We start from the raw sequence: 22,157 nt of genomic DNA, 5'->3' as shown, positions 1-22,157 counted from the left end.
CGCAACCATGTGTATTTTTCCCGATAACCGATTAATTCGTCCGTTCGTCAAATATTTGAACTCGAAGTTTCGAAGCTCCTAGATTCTGATCAAAGAGGTGATCTCTATATAATTAGAGAAGACAAAAATGACGGATCGGAAGAAAGATTGGTAAAAGAAACATCGTTCGATCGTAAATTTATTCTCGAGAATTATTCTCCACACCTCTGCTCGCGATAGAATGAAGAAAACGAGCATTAAAGTGCGTTTACGCGTAAATCCGTATCGTCGAAGAGATTTTCGGCAAACGAGTTGCCCGACAACCGGTATTACGACATTGCCAAGTAACATTTGACCAAGCTCACCGGAATGAAAAAGCGTATTTGAAGCGTGCGTTATGCAAATCGAAGATAAGTTAAGTAAGCGTGTTTGTAGAAGTCAAGGGATCGAGGTAAAAATGTACTTCAACGTATGCGTTTATTGCTTCGTAATAATTTGGTGAGTATCGCGATATCTCGTTCCGTAATTTTGTATTTAATTTTAATTCTTGTATCGTTCTCTATTGATTGTTATATTCATCATGTTTTACCTTTTATTGTTATTTGCTCTTTCTTGATGAGGGAGAGAAACGAATTTAAACGTTTAAAGAACGATCGTTGCTATCTTTATCTTTATCGCAATGAAAATTAACTTTTCGTTCCTTCTATTTACAGGATTGATAAATTAGAATCTTGAAATTTAATTAAAAGAGACTCGAATGATTTTATATTTAATTCGTTTTATCGATCCCTTTTGATCGCGAGAGAAATCGTATTTAATGGATTTAATGGATTATCGAAACGTATTTCGAAATTTGGAAATTTCAGCTTCGAATTTGGAAATTAACGAGACGAATTCGAAATCGGTATCGAAAATGGGAAAGTAGAAAAACGAAGAGAAGAATGGAAGAGAATCGAAGGCGGAAAAGAGATAAAAAGAGGAAACGCGAGGAAGCGAAGAAGGTGGGCGAAACATTGTAGCGCCGTTCACATTTCATTAAGCGTGCGATGCTCGAAGAAACTATCCGTGTACGAGGTTTAACGCTTCTCCCTGGTCAAGGTATAGAGAGAGAGAAACGAACGTGGCGTGGAAGAGTGAACGGGAGAGCGAACTCTCGGTCGAAACAAATGCGATAGTGAGAAAAAGAAAGAAGGAAGGGGGTTAGGAGGGGGGGCGTTTGAGTAAGAGAGGGGGAGAGGGAACAGAAGCTTCTCACGGAACGAGTTGGAACGGAGCGACTGTTCCATCCGTTGTTAACCCTTTGTTTTATGGGCTTTTTCGAAAGTTACCGCTCGTGGCGTTGTCCTGTAAATTTTAAACGCGTTTTCGGAAGAGACGAAGAAACGGAAGGAAAACGATACGCGTTCGTTCTCCAAAGATGACGCAGATATATAGGTTCGCGTGATCTTCGCCGATTTTCGTGCGAATCGAAATCTCTCGAAGATAGTAGAGACGCATAGATTCGTTGCATCGGTTAATTTGTATGGAAGGATAATTTGTTTTTTCTTTTTCTTTTTCCATAATTAGGGGTTTGACCAGCATGTTGCTCGAACTAACGATAAGCGGGATACATTTTTGGAGAGCGTTTTAAATTATCGAGAAACAAGTATTTCCCACGCGATTGGACATTTGTTTTTGTATTCACGCGGAATTTTTAATAATTTAATCGTTTTTAATAGTTCGATTCTAAACATTTATATATTATATATATATTATAAATTACATTACGCGTATATTTTTACGTTCGAAATATGATAGTATCGCGAATCGAATTTTCAATTTATCTATCGAGATTTTTTTTTCGCTTATTTAAAATAAAAAAACGACGCTGGATAATGAGTAACGGAAAAGTTTAACAAAGATAAAGATTTGTTATAAGATATAATTACACAGCCTAACATAATAACATTTAGTTGACTCGAAAGTTATTAACCGATCCATTTTGAAACTCGATCGAACGCGATATTTCTTTTCTCCTTTGATTTTCGAATTTGCTCGTGTCGCATACGCGTGTCAGCATCTATGTTTATGAATACATTAATCGAGAAGTTGTCGCGTCTCGTAAAAGTCGAGTTGAGCGACACGCAAGATCGGTTCACGCGGCAAATTTAACGAGATGAATTCCTACGTTCTTGCGTTTAATATCTCGTAAACGTGATTGCAATGGCGGAGTTTTTATACTAAATCCGTGACTGGAAATCGATAATGATCAAACGTTATTCTTTCACGATAATATTTATACAGGCGAATTTTTAAATATCTTTTAAATCTGGTGGTTACTCCATCCCTTCTCTCGTTACGTCCATCTTCTTTTTTTTTTTCTTTTTTCTATTTGGAAGTATCGTTATTAAGGAATTACGATCCGCATCGATAGAGCGTCATCGGTATTCCATTAGATACGAGTCTAGTTGTTCCAATTCGATAGTAGAACAAAATAAAATAATCGCTTCGGATAAAAGTATCGAGAGGGAAATTTTTTGTGTTAAAAATATTTCGCTTTTTTATCCAAATCGGATAGATACTTTGATTAATTTTACTTTTACTTGTACCGATTTCCTCGAGATATTATTATTCCACGATGAAATTTCTGCGAGGAAGGATCGCGAGAAGATCGTAATTCTTTTAAACTATGTTTCTCGAGCGAAACGTATCTTGAATATCGCGAAAAATAATTCTTCTCCTTGTTCAGAGTTACGAGGACGTAAATGCATAAAAGATGGGTAAAAGATATTTTTAATAGATTAGAAAAGTCTGAGATGTCGATAAAGACGAAGAAAGTATTTGGTGGAAATCTCTCGGTTACGTCTCTTGGACCATCGCGTATCGTGGATGGCACCGATTCGAATCAGAAACTCTAGATATCCGGCTTGGCCTGCGTCCAATCCCTGTGCCGCAATCAATTTACTGTTTGTCGTGGACGTGCGTTACCTACTCGTTTAGGGACATCGGATTCTTTATTATTTTCCAACTCGTATCATCCGCCCCCGTTCCCTTCTCTCCCCGAATTTGAGCAAAAGAATTTTACCACGTTGTAATTCGTGCCACTTTGTTCCTTCGTTTCTACGTTTCGTCGTTCCCTAACTTTATACTCGCACACGTGATATCAGTGAAAGCGGCCAATTCGCCGATCTCTGTGACATCTCTCGTTCACATTTTCTCGAAATTCATCTCACATTTCATCGATCAATCGTCGAATATAAGAAAAACTCTTTTCAGATTTTAAGATTTTTGAAAAAAAATATTATTGTCGTAATTAATCGCGTTTTAAAAAATAATTCGATTCGCATTTGATCAAAATTTAATATCTATCTAACGCGAATATTTGAAATATTTGTATATGTTTTTATATTAGTTAACTTCTTACTACTATATTATATAGTTATTTCTTACTTCGATAATTTTAAGGGATCGAGTTATTTCGTAAAATAAGAAAGAATGCGATGTGAAGATTTTCGAACGAGTTGGAAGTTACTCGAAAAATTAAAATGCGAGAAATAGTGGATGACGTCGCTTTGCACAACGGATGGTACGTGTGCGGTGGCATTAATGAAATATAACAATATGATCTTATTATTCTACGAATAAATCATGCAATAGCGTTACGACATTACCATCGTCGATCACCTCGGGGAATGGAAAAGTTGTTTCGACTTATTTAAAAATCGATCAACAATCTCGTTCCAACGATCATTTTTCTTATCGTTTTACTTAATTTTCGATCCACGGATCACGATGATGAATAGTTTCGAACCACGCGTAAATCGAACCACGTATTGTAGGCTCGTGTAATAAAGGGATTCGTGTATGAAACGATGAACACGACGATGCTCGTTCAATTGCATCGATCCGCCCCGTATGATAAGAGAGAGCAGCAGGTGTACGCGTAAATTTCGAGATGGGAAGAGGAGGGATTACGATCGAACGAGAACCGTGGTCGTGGTTGGGTAGTTTTGTTTAGAAAGTTACGCGACGACGACGACGACGACGACAAATGGCCATGGAAGCGTGGACGTGACACAAGCTCACGGCTCGAATCTCGTCTCGTAGTGTTATGCCACTACGTGCTCGATAGCAACGGGACACGGTACTTACTATATATACCTCTTGCACGAGATATCGATATCTGGCCCGAAGAAAGTGGCCATTCTTTTTCGATAAACCGCCGCGTATCGAGGCTGTATCGAGGCTGTATCGAGGCTGTATCGAGGCTGTATCGAGGTTGTATCGAGGCTGTATCTCGCTTCGTTACTAATATTATTTATCATGCTGGTGTTAATCGTAAGAGAGATTTAATCGAAGATCGTTAAAATACAATATCGACGATAGAACGACGGATGATCCGGTTCTAAATAGTTTGAAAGGCCTATAATTGATAGAAAATGGCGAATACTTTCTTTTTCGTTTCTAATATAATTTAGATTTTCATCTTAAACGGATTTATTCGTCGTTTCAACGCATATTTATTTTCTCTAGGTAGCTATAATAACGCGTTGTCATAGCTCAATACCTATAACGTGCTAATGCGTGTTAGTCATTCTAGATAAATATTACCGCGTCGAGCGGACAATTGTTTCTTTCATTTCTCTTATATTTCGTTTACTCTGCGGAATCGTTCGGAGCGTATAGCCTCTTAATTTTCGTGTACACAAGAGGAACGAGAAAACGTAAAAACGTATAAATTCTCTTGCGAACGAGTGTTTGAATAATTTTTTAACGTCAATGGAGAGCATCTAGTGGTGGTAGGTTGTTAACATTGTCGTTGCTCGAAAATCTTTTCGCAACGTAATTCGAAGAGGAAATTTATAAAAAGATCATTTTTCGTCGTATCTATTTATCTATCGTTAGGTAACGTGATAATTTAAATTTCATTCGACGAAAAATAGATTTGCTCGAGATAGAGTTGCTCTCGTACGATTTTACTTGAAATTTATTTCGTGTACATATATTCGATATAAGGTGACATTGTGCTCGAGTTGTGAAAATATTTCGCTTTTATCTACTTTCCGTTTTATCGTTCTTTCCCCTCGTTGAAACAGGTTTACGCCAAAGTTCGTGACGGATCGCCGAGTACGCTTTGCATCGAAATTCGTGTCACAGGAGTAAAACTCATTTTTCTCCGCTTCGTTTGCACGAGAAACATAAGTTATAAGTTATTATTTCGTCGAAACTAGAACGTTAGATTATGTCATAAATTATTTTTAAAAAAGTACGTATAGCATATATTATATTTTTTTGTAGAAAATTTCGATATAACGAGCGGGCGTGAAACGCTATATTCGATTGATTTCAGCTAATATAAAATTAATTCGATTAATTCGATCGAATAGCTTTCCCCCTGTAAACCTTGCGTCCGATCTCGAGTTTCATTTTTAAAACGTCGCGTCGACTCGTCGTTGATTCCGATTGATCGGATGTAAAAAACGATATAGAAAAGCGTCTCGATTTTTCCATCGAATTCGATCCGATTCGAGAGGACAAGATGGTTTTTTGATGGACGTGTTATCGCGGCGTGAACTCATGACGCGGACACGATATTTTTGTAAATTTGGTGGCATCGATCCAACCGCACCTTGTACCGCCGCATCCGATCGATTTCGTTTTTTTTTTCTTTTTTTTCCAAATTAAAAAGAAAAGATAAAAGGGGCAGATTGATAGACGTAGAAATTGTTGGAATTTTCTTTTTCCAAGATTCTAAGCGTTTACGTCATTTTACTTTTCATTTATTTCCATTTATCCGAATCCTCGCGAAAAAGAAAGTTTTTTGAGTCCGCGTTTTGAGAGTATAGAAATATTGGCGAAAAATCCGAGGACAAAAGGAATTTTATTTTCCAAGAAGTTCCGTGTATTTGTTGGCTAATCGGTTACCGCGACTTCTTTCTAAACTATCGTGTAACGAAAAAGAAGAGAAGGAACGCATCCACGCGGACATTGTGGGTCAAGGTTCGCGGTGATAGTCGTTTCGTCGAATCGCTTTACGAATCATACGTATACGTACAACGTCGTCCAACCAACTCGTGAACCTTTGCTTCGTTTCGAATCCTTCGACCTGGATGTTCGTTACCAATTTATGTACAATACGATTATCGTTTCTCGCTCATCAATTTCTTTTTTTTTTTTTCTTCTTCTTCTTCTTTTCTTTCAAGACTTTCTTCTTATCTCTTCTTCTCATCGTTTTCCGCGATGTCCTTTCGCTGCGAATTATGTAACGATGCGATCGAAATTTGTGTGGTATTCCAATTAATATGATTGGCGCATACGCGACACCTTATTAAAGTAACAAAGGAAATGTATCGGATTACAGAAGGTTTGGATAACAGGATATTTGGTCAATAAGTATTCGAATGAACAAAGTTGGACTTACTTATATAGGATGATTATTTAACGATTATATAGGATATTTAATAATTGGAATAGGAAGTTTGGTATTAGAACAGAGACGAAGAATTCTTTTCGAACTTGGTCATCGAGGTCGGATATTTTGAGGACATTATCTGCCTTCAAATTATGATTATCTTCCATTAAGTTGTACTTTAGACGAGCTATTATTATTATTATTTTTTTTTTTTAACCACGTAGATTAGGTCTCGTATCGTTGAATTTCCTTGTTAAAAATTAACCTTTAAAATGCTTTTATTCTTAGATGATACTGATTAACTATTATTTTTTCGAACAAATTACACAAAATTACAGAAAACAATGGAATATTATATTAAGAACGCATCTCTCTTATTCTCTCTCTCTCTCTCTCTCTCTCTCTCTCTACGATTAAAATTCGATAATGTTTCGTTTCGCGAACAAACGAGATATCGATTGGCAAATATAATAATTTCGAAGGAGTTGGAAATTTAATTAAATTCGAACGATATAGGGAATTACGTAATTAATTTCGAATAAAACTCGTACGCGTATTTCGTTTTATTTTTTTTCTTTTTTTTCGTACAAAAACGGTAAAGTCCAAAACGGTGTTAATTATTCTTTGGAAGAACATGGACTCGCGCGCGAATCACGTGTCGAAAAACGTATGCTGATTTCGAATAATCGACGAGAAACGAGCGATGTAATCGGTAAAACCGATGTAATTATTGCAAACGGTTTAACGATACGGTACTAAGAAGGAAACTTAGAAATGCGAACGTGATTGTGGCCTGTGGTAATTATTAACGCAGAAAGAAACGTTTCTATTTCGTCACGTGCTATGCTTTACGCAATTATCCGCATTGCTAAAATTCTATTTCATAAAGGTACATTTGCATGGAGCGTACGACGCGTTTTGTGTTTTCGTATCGATTTCTTTTTGCTCGATCGAATACAACACATCTCTACTTTTCATCTTCAATTTGAAAGTTAATAAATCGATGAATAGATCGATCAATTATAAATTTGAATCGTAATTCGAAGCACAAGAGTTATTAAAATTAATGAAATGTCAGGCTATTTAATGAATCACAATCAAAGTATATGTTAATTTTAAATATCGTGAAATTCAATTAAACGTAGTATATTCTGGTGTAATCGAATTACGATCGAATAGAAGAGATAAAAAATTAATATTTCGTCGTATCGGGTTCGAGCGATAACAAAGAGGGAGAAAAAAGAAAGAAAGCAATTAACAAAATTTAATAAGTGGATGGAATTATCGATAAGATAATCGGTCGATTGAGAAATGATTACGCGTAAATTTTTAACGGAATATAGGATTTATTCGATAAATATTTACAAACGTCGTATACGTGTTATTTTATATTAAAACGAGTTAAAACTCACTTGGAAAGTGTTTTGAATTTATGTGTTATCAAGATCCATTTTCTCGCGATATCTCTCCTTTCGTCCATCCTTTCTTTCTTCGACGCGAGGAGGTGGTGTCCTTCCTCTCGATCCTCCCTATGGGGCGCGTACGTACGTACGTACGTACGTACGATGAAACCTCGACAAAATTAACGAGATTCCCGAGACGGGGCGTCGATGTCCAAGAATTTAATTCGCCTGGAAATATTTGTTGGAAATTCGTGGCACGAGTCGATGATAATTCTTTCCACCGATAATCATTTCGCGTTGATACGGCGTTGAACGATAATACGTCGCGAGAGTGGCGAAGGAAGGACGGTTTCGCGTTGAAACAAGGCCGATGATAGCGCGGTGTAATTTTAAACGTAACAACTCGACCGAGCTCAATGGGGAATCTATTATTTGTGCGTAGAATGAACGCGAATGCTCTTCTATTCATAGGTGTCGTTTCCGTTCAACGTTATGGAAAATATGCGAGGCTTGGCCAGGTTGCTAGTACGAATACTTATTTTTAGATCTGTCCAAGCCAAGTATGGGACAATCGTATTTACCAATCACGTCGAACAACGATTCGTATGGTCACAGTTGATTGATTTTTCAACGCTCGAACGTGTAAATTCCTATAAAAGAAAAAAAAGAAAAAAAAAAAAAAAAAAGAAAAAAAAAAGAAAAAAGGAAAATGAAATGCAGCGAAAAATGATGAAATTATCGTTTCGTTCCGATAGATTTTAATTAATTTGCTTTTTAACGTTACGTTTCGCGTTTAATATTCGTACTTTCGCGAATTTTGTTCAATGGTAAACGAATCTTATCTGATTATTTTTGCATTTTTTCTAGCCTTGTGATCCTTAATAAAGAGAGTATCCTACGTAATTGAATCTAGTAATAAAAAGTAATAAGAAAAAAATTCGTGTTATAGAAAGAAAACGGAATAATTTAGGGAATCGAACGAATCAATTACGAAATGAACGAAAGAAACGTTCCATTTATATAATACGCGTAAGCACGTGTGCGGAGAAAAGGCGATTTGCATATGTCACGCATATTACTCGCAATCGAATCGATGGATAAATTGGAAATAAGTTTGAAGATTAATTGAAACGTTGACGCGTCTCTAGTCTCGAATCTACGATAAAATAAAGGGAATTTTATCGCAGCAATCGACTCTAGAACTCTCGAATCTTAATGATAATTTTGCCAACGGAGATGGATATCGAGCGACAATTGTTTTCTGGTAACGTTTTTTTAGGTAACTGGATCCTACGTGGTACGTATAATATATATATTATAAATACGATATTTTATAGGACGGAGAATCCGGAGAATCCGGAGAATGAAATAAAAAGTAGCGTTAAACGCAAGTTTAAGTAATTGAACGCATTGTATCGTATCTATCAATATCGTATCGTCAATTATCGATTAAGATTATAAATTAGATACGTAAAATACGACGCGCAACGAAACGATGAACTCAACCGTATAATATATATTTATGATCTCATCGTAGTATTCTTAAAATTTTCACCATTACTCACCGCTTTTTAATCTTGCGCGCGTAGGCAAGATTCTCCGAATAGCGAGCCGAAATATTCAAATATTTCAAATTTAGATACTTACACGCTCCAATTCGATCGGAATTCGACGATTCTTCTCCCCTCCTTTTTTTCAAATAATCGTCGCGACGAAGTTGAACAAAGCGAACGTGGACTAACAACCTCTCGCGCAGCCTCGTCAAAGAGTAAACCGTTGGGAGGAACGTCCATTCTTCTCGTTTAATGCAGATATACACGCTCGAGCTCGTTGCGTCATTGCCAGTAGAATCGAGGGGTGTGCTTTGAGCGGCCATTGAGCGGTCGCGAGCCTCGAGAACATTTTGTTCCACATTTTGCGTTGTTCTAACGCTAGGAAAAGTCGCTCGATTAAAGTCACGATTCCATTATACTCTCTCTCTCTCTCTCATCTGCCGCTTCATTGTTCCATTGAATCCTGATTTACGTTCCTTGGTTTTCGATTGGATTCTACCTCTTTTCTTTGGAGAGAATATCGTGGAAGGGCGTTCGATCGATCCTTGGATCCTCGTTAACGAGCAATGTCGAGGATTGTTCGATTTCGGGGATTTGGGGAGCGGAGGAGGATGGGATACGCGCCGACGCCGACGTTGGGCGACGACGGAGGCAGGCGTGGTACATGGCAGGCGACCTTGACCCCCGTCCTCGACTCCCGCTCGTTCGCAGTCTGGTCGATATGTGCCGTTCCTCATCCCCCTCGATACACACCCCCGCCAATCCTACCTTGCCCTGCCCAACTTCCCCCGCGCCCACCTCCATGTACATCCTTCGCTCGATGCGACGCGACGTCGCTTTTCCGACCAACCCGAACCTTCCCCCCCTCTCCAACTCTTCCTCGCTTCCAAGGTTAACACCTTGCCCTTCCGATTTTTTTTTTATAATCGACTCTTTATCTTTATATATAATCGTTTACCATTATTTATAAGGAGTGTTGTAAGGATAAATCCTCCCCTCCTTCCCTCGTTATCCCCTCGTTAATCGTCGCGATGTTCATTCGTCCATTTTTGGAAATTCGAAAAATTTTGCGAAACGTGGGAGGAAAAGGGAGGACGCGACTATCCACGGCGTGAACGCAGCAGCATCGACTCGTTTCGAAGCTCGTCGTCGACGTCCACGTCCACGTCCACGACGACGACGCAGTACCTACCTTTAACGTGTTTGGTGCGCGCGTTGTATCGATTTCACCGAAGCCTTCCCAGCTACGGCTACGAAAAAAGATGGTGGTATATCTCTACCATGAATTCGAATCCTTCGAAATATTTATTCCGATCGATATCAACGCGCGTCATACAAATTTGTCGTATGGGCGTGGAAACAGAAAAAATTGGATCATCGTTATTTTGTTTGATAGAACAAAAGTAGTCGCGAAATTGTTTTTTTTTTCTCTCTCTCTCTCTTTCGTATAAAACGATACGTATGAATGAAATATACGTTTTAAAAATCTATAAAAAAAAACAATCGCGTTATTCCAAATACATACACGCGAATGTAATTTCTATAATTTCCTTTCGAAGAAAAAAATTTAGAGATCTTTTAAATATTTGACGTCAAGTTCAATCTGAATTTAAAATTCAGATGACGTAGGATGGAAAATTATTATTTCCTATCGACGCTTTCGAAGAAACTTTCGATACGACGGAAATTCGTTGTAATGTTTTTCCACGAGCGAAAACAGATATCGATTTTGTTTGTTAAAAAGGGAGAAAAAAAGAATAGCGTAAGCGAAAGTAGTGTACGTTGGGTCCCAAAAAATTGCTGATGCGTGGACGAATCGGGCGGTATCGTTGGATCGGCGAATGACGTGATTTGTGTGGTTACGAATACGTGCGGGGGCCGGAAGGTGATTTTCGCGGCATCTGTGCACGAATCCGGCTCGATACGCGTTGCAGTGGCAAGGTTACCCACTTTCCAAACGTACGTACGCGTCGTCCTCAAGGTATGCCGATTTTGAGGCAGGTCAGTTGACGCTCTTTCACTCCCGGTAACGCATTTCTCAAAGATTCTCTACGCATTTCTTCTTCATCGGATAGGGTTGATCTAATGCTACCTAACGAAGCGCGATAACGCAAACTCGTAGCTTATTGCGATCTAAGTCGAGATCAATCGGTGGGGAGGAGGGGATTGTTCCCTCGTAGGGGTCGGTAGGGTATCGGCGACACACCCCAAACAACCAAATGTTGCGATATCTCGACCGTGAACGCGTCGAAGGACTTGTTAGTCGACTGACCTACCCTAAAATCGACCACAGTTGTGCACACACACGCGTGTAAACGCACATCTATCGTCCGATGATAGATTTTTCATAGATTTTCATGGAAGCGTTTTCATGGAGATAACGAGCGCGCGAGGCAACGAGCGTGGTAGCAAACTCGGGGATGACGATTAGAAGTAACGCGGCGGAGGCGAGATAACGTTTACGACGAAAAATAGATATAAGGTAGCTAGGTTAGGAGTAACGATATCGGTAACTGTGTAGAGATAACGATGGTAACGGTAGCGCGATAAAAACGATGGCCAGAACGCTTGGATGGACGACGATACGAAGAATACTAACTTTATCGATTACATATATGTGTATATATATATATATATATAAGAGGTGAGATTGGAAAGATCGATCTCGAGTTTGATTTTTTTCTTCAAATTGGAGCGCGCGAAGCGAGTAAAAGAAATCGGTCGATTGCGTTCCAGCCAATCGAATCTAATTCGCTGCTCCATTCTTGCTTGCTTCTCGATGGAAACTCGAAACGTTATCCGAACCTCTGTTCCCCTTCCTTGCCTTCCTCTCTCCTGCTTCACCTTGGTCGCTCGTCTCCCCTTCTTCCTCTTTCCTCTTCGACCGTACACACCTAGGAGAAGTCCTCTCTCGTATACCGGTTTCGCATTTTACCCGTGGAACAACGCATCGTCCAACCCTCGAAAACGCGATCTCTCCTCTCCTCCTCGGTATAGTAGGCGCGCACCTGCGTTCGCCGTATACTTGATTTTGAGGCAGGTCGGGCCAGCCTATTGGTCCCTTCTGCCCGTCCGTCTCTCTCTCTCTCTCTCTCTCTTTCCTATGTCTTCTTTATCGAGAGCAGCCTCGATCCAAGGCGGTATCGTTTATTAACGGTCGATTTTGGCGAACGTCGCGATGGAGGTGATACAGATATATATATACGAATCGGCACGTATTCGTTTCGTTGCAACGATACGGCGAACAATCGAAATACGTACGCCGCTAATAGCTTTGGAACGTCGAATCCGATTGTTCTCGATAAAACTAGGCCGGGTTATGGTTTCTTTGAAATGGTAACTGCGGTGTTCGGTGGTGAATGGTGCGAACGTTGCATCGTTGTATCGCGAGCAAAGTTTCCATTTTCTCCTTGCTTTTCCACGTTTTCGTTCTACAATATCGCGCTACTCTTCTCGTTTTATGCTGGATATTTTCGATATTTATTTACAACGTGTCTATGCGACGTAACGTAATACGACGAGTAAGAATATTTACATCGTTGCGATATTTCGATAGGTGTCGAGATATTTGTGTTTCCTTTCTTTAATTATTCCGCTCTTGATGCCGAATCGTGGAAACGTTCAATTGTAAAACGAATATTGTCGAACGGTAAGTGGCACGTAAAGTGAAAGTCGAAGCCGTGGAACGAGCAGCAATTTGAATTTAGCGAAGGAAGAAACGCGCGTGCGATGACGATTCGACTCACTCAAAACCGTAGAGACGATTTTTTGAAACGAATAACTTTTCTTTGTTATTGATGGTTGCGATTTAATACCGAGGATTTAATTCCACGTAAATAAGTTTAATGCGATTCTTAACACGTAACCTTGATGCGTGCGTGACTTACAAGATAATAATACCGCGATGCGGTGATATAACGTTTGTAAAATGTGAGAATCGTTTCGAGATCGAATCGAGAAATTCAGGATTTCCAACTTTCGAATTCTTCGACTTTTCGAAAGATCCATCCGAAATTTTTTCTCAATTTCGTTCCTTCCAATTTGCACGCACACAAACGTACACAAAAGTCGCGTGTAAAAATTTTTCTTCGTCCTCGAGAAAATCCTTCGACGAATTATCGACGGAAACTCGATACGAACGATAGACGGTCGTTTTACTTCCTACGCACAATCGAATACGAATAGATTCGAAATTGCATCGCATCATCGGCCAAACTCGATCGGACTACGCGAACTATGAATTACTTTGCCGCAAAGATATACAATCCGTTTCCGGAGACACATTATTCGTGGAGAATCGTGCCAATTCGTTCGGAATCATTCGTCTCGCGTGTGAGCTTATTAGCGCGTTTTCGCTATCTCTCCGCGTTCGTACTACCAATTCTTCCAGATATTTCGTCTTTCGAAAGTATAAGTATTTTTTTTCTTTTTTAGCGTCACAGGATGAACAATTTCTTCAGAATATCGCGTCGATCCTCGATCTTTCTTCTCATTCGTGAAAAGTGATAGCCGATTCGATCGAAAAAACGTCATCTTAACACCGTTAAATATTCCTTTTACGATTGTTAATTATCCAATTATGATTGCAATATCTCCTATGGGCTCGGGGACAGAATAGACCCAACGTAATCCCTGCGTGTCGTATAGAAGGCGACTAAAAGGGGAAATCTCGTTAAGCTAAGAAAGAAACGAAGGGACTGGAAAACGTTCGGCTGTTATCATTCGGCTTCTTCCGTTTTTGCATTACCGACGTGGTTGTTCGCGTCCAATCCGCTTAACCGTGCGAACGGATGATAGAAACGTGTCGCGTGTCGCGCGAATGAAAAAGTTTCTCTTCTTTCGAATCTGGAGCATCGTCCCGCGATCGCCACGGATTCGGCCCTTTTTTCACGGTTAATCACGCTTTTTCCAGGCTAATTAGAAAGACGCGCGATTGGAACATTGGATTTGTCGGATTTGAACAAAAACTCTCGGTGAATAAAAGAACTTGTCTCTCGAATTCGCCGGGGAAGATTGACAATTTGAGAGAAGAAAAGAATTTTTCTTCTTTTATTTCCTGCAACTAATCTTTTTCGATAATATCTTTATTTTAATTTGAAACGCGCGCGTGGATCACCCGAGTCGTAGTAAGTCGATCGTCGATAGAATAGTTTGGAATTTTGGATTTCTTACGATTGCATCAATTTTTTTGATCGGTAAAGGCGAATCATCCTCTACTCGGCCTCTACTCGGCCTACGAACGTTTGAAACGAGAGAAAGAAATTTTCGATCGTCGCGGAGGTTAAAGAGGTTAATCCTTTGGCTAGGAGAGGTGTTATTCTTATCTCGGTAAATAGTCTTTAAGTTGGCGATTACCCAAGTTTATTCGATATTTGTTGCATGCCAGAGAAAGCATTTCTATTCTCCGTTTCTTCGTTTTTCGATCGAAAGAATAGAATAGTTCTAAACGACTCGATTCACGCGTTTTCACGGAAAATTATTATTTTTCCTTGCCCATCTGGAAATTGAAACTCTCGATTGTTTCGTCGAAATAGTTGTTTATAATTATTATTCCTATCTTTATCTTATCGTCGACAATTTAAACGATATTTGTCTCGCTGTAATTTTACTTTTACAAATAATTCCGATAATCGTTTTAATTGACAACAATTTACGTTTTTTATCTATCTCTTTATCTCTTAAAACATTTTGGTAAAAGTAAAACAAGTATTCGTTTTTACATATCTTAATTCCCATTTTCCGTTTATAAATATTTTAAGTGTTTATTCGTGTAATCCGATAGTGATAAAATAACGTCTTTTTAACGTGTATCAAAAGCGTGAAATTCGTTAATCGAGTTTAAAAAGATTTATTTTTCTCAATCTCGAGAATCATTTCGCGAAGATGGAAAATCACGACGAGACGAAGGAAGAAGGATCGAAAGGAGATGAGAAACTATTTTTTCGAAAAATCGGTTTCCTCGAACAAACGTGTTAAGCTCGATCCAACTTTCGAACAACCGCATCGCTGTTTGCTTCGAAGAAGAGATCGCGTTTATCCGTTAACGCCGATAATCTCCGATGATCGTCCAATCCCGGTTATGCCGAGCTACCGAATTCCACGACGAATTCTCGTCCGCTTAACGACCGATTCTCAACCACGGAGACAGTTTTTCGTGTGCGCGATGATTATAGGAAAGGGACGCAAATTATACGTACTCGAGACACGCGTTATCGCCTATCCTATATCGGTCGTTACGTTGAACGTTCAGCTGGACGGGGTATTTTACAGCGCGTTTGAAAACGGCCGATAAACACGCATGTTTTAATTGTGCATCGATGATCGCGTAGGATAAACGTATCGCTCGTGACGTAAATAAGCTGTCGCGTATCACGCGTGTAATCAATTTGACGAAACGAACGCGCGAACAGGAGAATTTTCGAGAAATTTTAAAATTATTCGTCGAATTATATATGCCAAAAATTTTCGATCGATGCTTTTTCTAATCGCAATCTCGAAATTTCATAAATATAATAATTCGATTATGCGCGAAGCGAATCGAGAAGAATCGGTCGGGGAGAAAAGAGAAAAGAAAAGAAAAGAGAAAAGAAAAGAAAAGAAAAATTGCGAGAGGAAGCGCTCGGTGACTCGAGCATCCAATTTTCACGCGTTCGTTCGGATCGAACAAAGTTATCGTAATTAATAATAAATTTGGTCGGGAATAACGCGTTCCCTTAATTGCAACGACGAATCCCCGTAACGAAGGGATTCGAGTAACGATCGCTACGTAATACATTCTTGTTAACGTCTAACGGTCGATTCCATTACGCAAGAGGATCGACAAGTTGTATCATTAATTAAAAAAGTTTTTCATCTCGCCGCAATTTTACGAGCGAAGCGTTATAGATATATATATAGTTTCAATTCGTTTGAATAATTTTTGTCGAAATACGAAAGACAGAAATGGAATGGAATCTCGAACGAACCGCTAATAATAATACATTCCCCTTGAAAGTTGGTAAAAGACGATGAAACTGGAAGGTTCCAGGAACGAAATGGCGGAGCGATTAGGCACGTTTCTAGAAAGGGATAGGATAGAAATAATGGCGGTGGGGGAACGGAAGTAGCGAGGGCCGATCGCGTGGATGAGAGAGGATTCGAGTCGAAAAATTCGAGAGCGGTTCCTCGGCCCACTTGGGTTACCTTGGCTACCAGAGAGCGAACAGCAGCAGCACCACCACCACCACCACCACCACCACCACCAACAACAACAACCACCAAGATGGATCCTTTTCGGAATCGAAGGGATCTCGTGGTGGTGGTCGGTCTGTCGGTCGGTCGGTCGGTCGGGTGGCTCCGTGAAATCACCTCGGCTCGCACAGCCGACCGGATTTTAATTTGAACGTGGTCAGGAGCGGACCGCGTTCGGGGAACTGATGCGCCCCTTCTCTTCCTCTCCTCCCCTCGCTCCCTCCGTTTCTTTCTTCCATCAGCTGCGCCCCGCTTTTACCCTCTTTTTCTTCCATATTCCGCGCGGCGAGCCCTGTGCTCTCGGTTACGGGGGCGGCGGTGAAGGCGGAGGGAAGGTGCCCCTCTTCGAAGGCGCGAGTTTCTCCGGTATTGATCCGTGCCCTCCGCTACCTCCTCTCGTCAAACGCGTATCCGTTGCTGTCGATTTTCTCGAGACAATGCGCTCCTCCCTGTCTCCGCGATACACGCGCTTACATTTCGGACCAACCTGCCATCTTTCCAACTTTGCACCTTTGTTTTCTTCCCGGAGAGAATAGATTCGAGTGGATTTTTCGTTCGACGCGTCCAAGATTGGGTGGAAAAAAGAGGGGATAATTTTTATTGGGTGACGCGCGATATGCAGAAGCTCGGACGTGGAATTATCGATTCGCGAGTCCTAGGCCGGTTGGTAATTATAGAAGATGAGAGAAACTCGAGCGCGTGGCTCCAAGCGTGCAACGAGTATTCCTAATTATTCCGTAACCGTGTTGCGATCGCGAGCCGGATCGCTTTTACCTCGTGGTTGTGCTGCTCGTTAATGGCCGCACCGACCACTTTCATACGCGTCCTCCTCGCTCCTTCCTTCCTTTCCTTATTTTCGCGCTTTTTATTCCCCTTCTCTCCGATCGACGCGACCAAAGTGGAATTCGCCAATAACGATTGCGTAATCGTTCACGAGAAACACCGGTGACGGTGAACCGCATAACCGGTACCCTCTCATATAATTTTACCCTTCGCTCTATTTTTCTTGTGTGGATTTTTCGTGTGGATTCGCGAAAAAGCGAAAGCAAACATCCCCTCCTCTCCATCTAATAATAGAGTTTTTCGATAGAGTTATATTCGATAATTATATCGAAAGAAAATTTTGTCACGTATATTTTTCGAAAATCATTAAATATATATATATTAGAATTTTGAAGTCGTATGACAACTTTTTTGAGGAGAGAATAAAACGGAGAAAAGTTAGGAAGGACGAGATTATTATTTTACTATTTCTTTGTATTTCGATTTTCCATCTTTTTCCCCGAGAAACGAAAAGAAAATTTTTCTCCGAATTCACGGTCGTTTCGCTTTTCGCTCTCTTGCGAAAGGATTTTAAATCGAGTAGGAAACTTTGCTCGTTTTTTTTCTCTTTTTCCCCCATTGATCCACGAGAGAAAGTACCGCTGCATTCGTTTAACGTCTTCTTCGTAACGGAATTTAATCGAGAGAGAAGAAGATTGTCATCGATCGAAATTATATATATTTTATAACTTAATCCAAATTTAAACAGCGAAACGATCGAGACGTATTTTGAAAATTTTCACGTTCGTGCTTCGAGTAAAATTGTATGTTTACCTTTTGACGAGGTATCGAGAATTCATCGAAAGATTTTATTGTCAAAAAACGTCCACTCTCGAACGTCTGCCTCCCCCGATTCGGAAGGGAAATGAAATTTTCTCGACTCTGGTAGATGTTTCCTTTGGTCGCGTGCAGAAACGACACGGTTCGTTCTGCTAGCGCAAACAATGCCGTCTTTAGGAGCGATCAGCTCTCGCGGTGGATGCTTCCACCTACGCAAATATTGATACAGACGAGTGCGTGCTCGTGTCCCGACGCCTCGTTAAGTCGTCTAACAATTACCGTACCGGTCGAGTTAAGTGCTCCCCACGCGAATATCCTGGCTATCCCTTCGTTTCTTCGTCCTCGTCCATCCTTCCCGAATCGAGCTCGTTTTTTCGGAATTTCGCACCTCTTCTTCTTCCTCTTTTTTTTTTCATATAATTTGATTATAAATTACGCGACACGGCAACAGTATTTATACAGTAGCGGAGATTTATCGCACATTTCAAATGGATACACACGCTTAACATTGACTTTCTTCGCTTTAATTAACCGAGATGTTGCTCAAACTTCCCGTTGCGTTTTTACGGCCATTCACCGAGTAGATAATAATTTTTCTTTCGTGTTCACACACGCAGATACGCGCTACTTTTTTCCCCGTCTCCTTTCTGAATCTCCTTTTTTTTTTTTCTTTTTTCTTTTTTCAAGGCTTCTTTACCTTCTTATACCTTCTTATACGTATATATTCGTTTAATCGTCGCAATTACGAAACGTTCAAAGTGATAAAGTTGTTCGTTAAAAGCTGTAAAAAAAAAAGAAAAGAAAAAAAAAAGGAAAAAAAAATAGGAGAAAAACGTCTTTTCGTTTTTTAACGTTTTTCGTGGAATCGATTAAACGGACAATCGTTGATCGACACGAGCTATCGTTGTTTCCCAATCGCGTGTCTGGAGAACGTGCGGCGAGTTTCGTGAGCGAACGTAGTCGTCCTTTTATTTACAAAAGCGATAAGAGAGAGAGAGAGAGAGAGAGTCTCGCCGCCGATCCGTGAATTTATATCCAGGCTCGAACTCGGTTAAGGGCGCGCTCGAAAACAACTGGAAAACGAAGGAACGGGAGCTCGGATACGAATAATTTGACGAGATCTGTGTTCTCTTCGGATTCTCTCGAGTTGGCGACACACGATCGCTCTAATCGCGGTTTCTTTCCGCCGCGAGAACCGCGCGATCGATACGAGCTGGTCTTGATGTCGATTACGTAACGCATCCCTGCCCTACAAGTACGCCTAAACCACTCCCTCCTCGTCTACCACCACCCTGTGTGACGCAAACACGCAAAGTTACGTCATCGTGACAATAGAGCGTCGTGTTGGTCGACATGGCAACGCCATTTCTCCCTTCTCCCACCTTACGTCTGCGTCGTGTTTACCATTACCATCTCGTCAACCCGGTGTCATTTCTCCTTTCATCCTTCCTTCCGTCGTTTCGATACATCAACGATCTCGATTACTCTTGGCAAATTTTCAATCGCCGAGCGTCGCACCAGATTTATTATAGTTTTCGATCAAAAAAAAAAAAAATCCCCTCCGATCTCTGGCGTAGATTGGAGATAGATTCGCTTCTTGTCGAGATCTAAAAATACGTTGATGCATGTCCCGTGGTAATAATGGTAACGAGCACGATTATAGCGGAAAAATGTAAATTTTCATGCGAGAAGAAAACGAACGAGAAGGGAAATCGTCGGGTCGATCGAACGGAGCCGGAGTTCGACTGGTTTACGAGATCGCGTTACTTTTAAATCGAATCGAAATCCGCTCGATATCCGGTTTGCTTTGCCGTCGGTGACGAGATATCAATTTGGAGGCGAAATTGGCGCGAGGTGGAACGAAACCGTGGCATCGGGAAATAACTGTAATTATCGGTTTACATTTAAGACGTGGTGATTTATGCGACGTGGATAGGTGCGCGCGAGGGGGACTTTTCACGGCGAACCGGAAATCGTTAAAAAAAAAAATGTAAAAACGGGAGGCCGGTGATAGCAGTTGCGCACAAAGTATACACTCGAGTTTTACACATTGAAACGCGTGATACTTGGTTTGAAATTAAAGAACGGAGGACCGGTTTGCCGAGTCTAACTATACTTCTAACAGAACGATGACTCACGTATCGAATGTATAAAATGCTGAAATCAAAACTCTTCTTCTCTCCTCCGTGTATACGCGCTTTCGCGTATTCGAATTGGAAATTAAACGTCCCGATTGAGAATAAAGCGATATTTCACGATTCCCATTTACGATCGCGTTTTAATTTACAATCCTACTTTTTAAAAATTCGTTTAATTCGTTTAAAAAGAAAATTACACGTATCGCGTGTCAAGAATGCGCGCGAAAATAAATAATATTTGCACTTTTGAAATCTTTACGATTTGATGAACGATTTTTTTGAAACGATCGTCACGCTTACCGCGCCGCCGCGCCGTTCACGTATACACATATATATAGGAGAACAGAGAGAAATGCCAAGATCGTAAACGATATAAAGTTCTTTGCTTCTTTGAATTCCCTTCGCGTGAAATTCTCATATTTCTATTTCCGCTTTATTAAATTTTCCACGCGTCCGTCTTCCTTCCCCTCCTTCTCTACTCTCTTTGTTTCTTTTCCCTTATCTTCCAATTGATTTCGACGGGATTTCGATACGTTGTTCCTCCTTAATCCCGAAACTCGATTCTCCGTTAAAAATGTTTCGTTTAATTTCGCATGACGAATTCCGCGATCGTAAATCCATCTTCGCTTCCCCTTGAACTTTGCTCCCTCTCGGCCCCTATTCTCGTAAAATAATCGTCGCAACGTGTTCATCGCGGCGATTCGCTTTTCGCGAAACGGGTTCTGCGAAAACGCGCCACGCATCCTGACGCGTGGTATATATGACGTTTACGGCAAACGAAAAGTCAACGAGACGCCTTTTTTTTTTTTTTTTTTTTCTTCGTCAATCGACGTTCCTCCCCTTCCCTTTCCTCTCTTCCAACACCTTCGTCCAAAGATACCAAACATTTCCTAGCGCATCAGTTCTTCGCCATTTTTAAAGCGATCTTTATGGGAATATTACCGTTAAAGCTTACGGTATTCGAAGAGACGGATAAAAATATTTAGAATGGAAAAATGGTTCCAGGTGGCGTAATCGAGGTGGCCGGAGATCGCAAAGGGTTTTGACGGACGCGAGCCGAATCCGTAAAAGGGCGTGGAAGAGAGAGAGAGAGAGGAAAGGGAAGAGCGTATAGGAAGTCGGCTCGCGTGCGAAGGTTTTCGAAACGGGGCAAGAGTCGGACACGTCCCTGAAACACTTGCAGCTTAGGCCTGAATTTGGCCACCGTGTCACGTTCACCGGTGGGACGCATCGCTGGCTTTCACTCACCGCCTCGATTCACTTTCAAAATTGAACAGCACCTCCGCTTCGGCTCGCTCGATTTCAGCAGCCAGGAAATGCGTTTCGTTCCCCGAGGGAATCCTCGTTTCTTCCTTCTTATTCCTTCCCTACTTTTTATCTCGCGATTGTTCTTGCCTCGCGATATATGTAGATATATCGCACAGAAGGTAATCGGTGCGGAATTAAAGACGAGATTTGTTAATCGATTCGATGCAAAGATCGTTTCGTTTAATTTCGTTAAATATAGAAAATATAATAGAAAATTCGGATCGATCGAATCCGATGGTGAGGAAATTTTGCAAAGAGGTGTCCTAGTTCTTTCCAACCTCGAAGAAGGGAAAGTAAAGTTTAAAATATATAACTCGGACGGTGTTTCATACTCGATTACAAATTTTCTCCGAGATAAGAAAATCGAATTGGGTCAAGAAGAATCCTCTATCCTCCCGAGTGCGATAATTCGAGTAGAAGAAGCGACAACGATCGCGATGACTAAGAAGCGTGATATCGGAATAAAAAAATAACAACGAAGCAAGGTTCACCGCTGCGCAAACAAATTTAAACGAATGTAACTGGTATTTATTTAACGATTAACGGTGAAAGG

General features: G+C 40.6%; 1 protein-coding gene across 15 annotated transcripts in view; it reads left to right on the top strand.

Moving 5' to 3' along the window:
• LOC122713134 (nuclear receptor coactivator 3-like) overlaps positions 1-22,157 on the top strand; it is a 92,667-nt gene that overhangs the window by 18,394 nt on the left and 52,116 nt on the right. The gene's annotated exons all lie outside the window — the stretch shown is intronic.

The sequence above is a fragment of the Apis laboriosa genome, unplaced genomic scaffold (genome assembly GCF_014066325.1).
Source record: "Apis laboriosa isolate Shangri-la unplaced genomic scaffold, ASM1406632v1 scaffold22_cov146, whole genome shotgun sequence".
Classification (NCBI taxonomy): Eukaryota; Metazoa; Arthropoda; class Insecta; order Hymenoptera; family Apidae; genus Apis; species Apis laboriosa.
The sequence above is the reverse complement of the archived record's forward strand: the minus strand, read 5'-3'. Positions and strand labels throughout refer to the sequence as shown.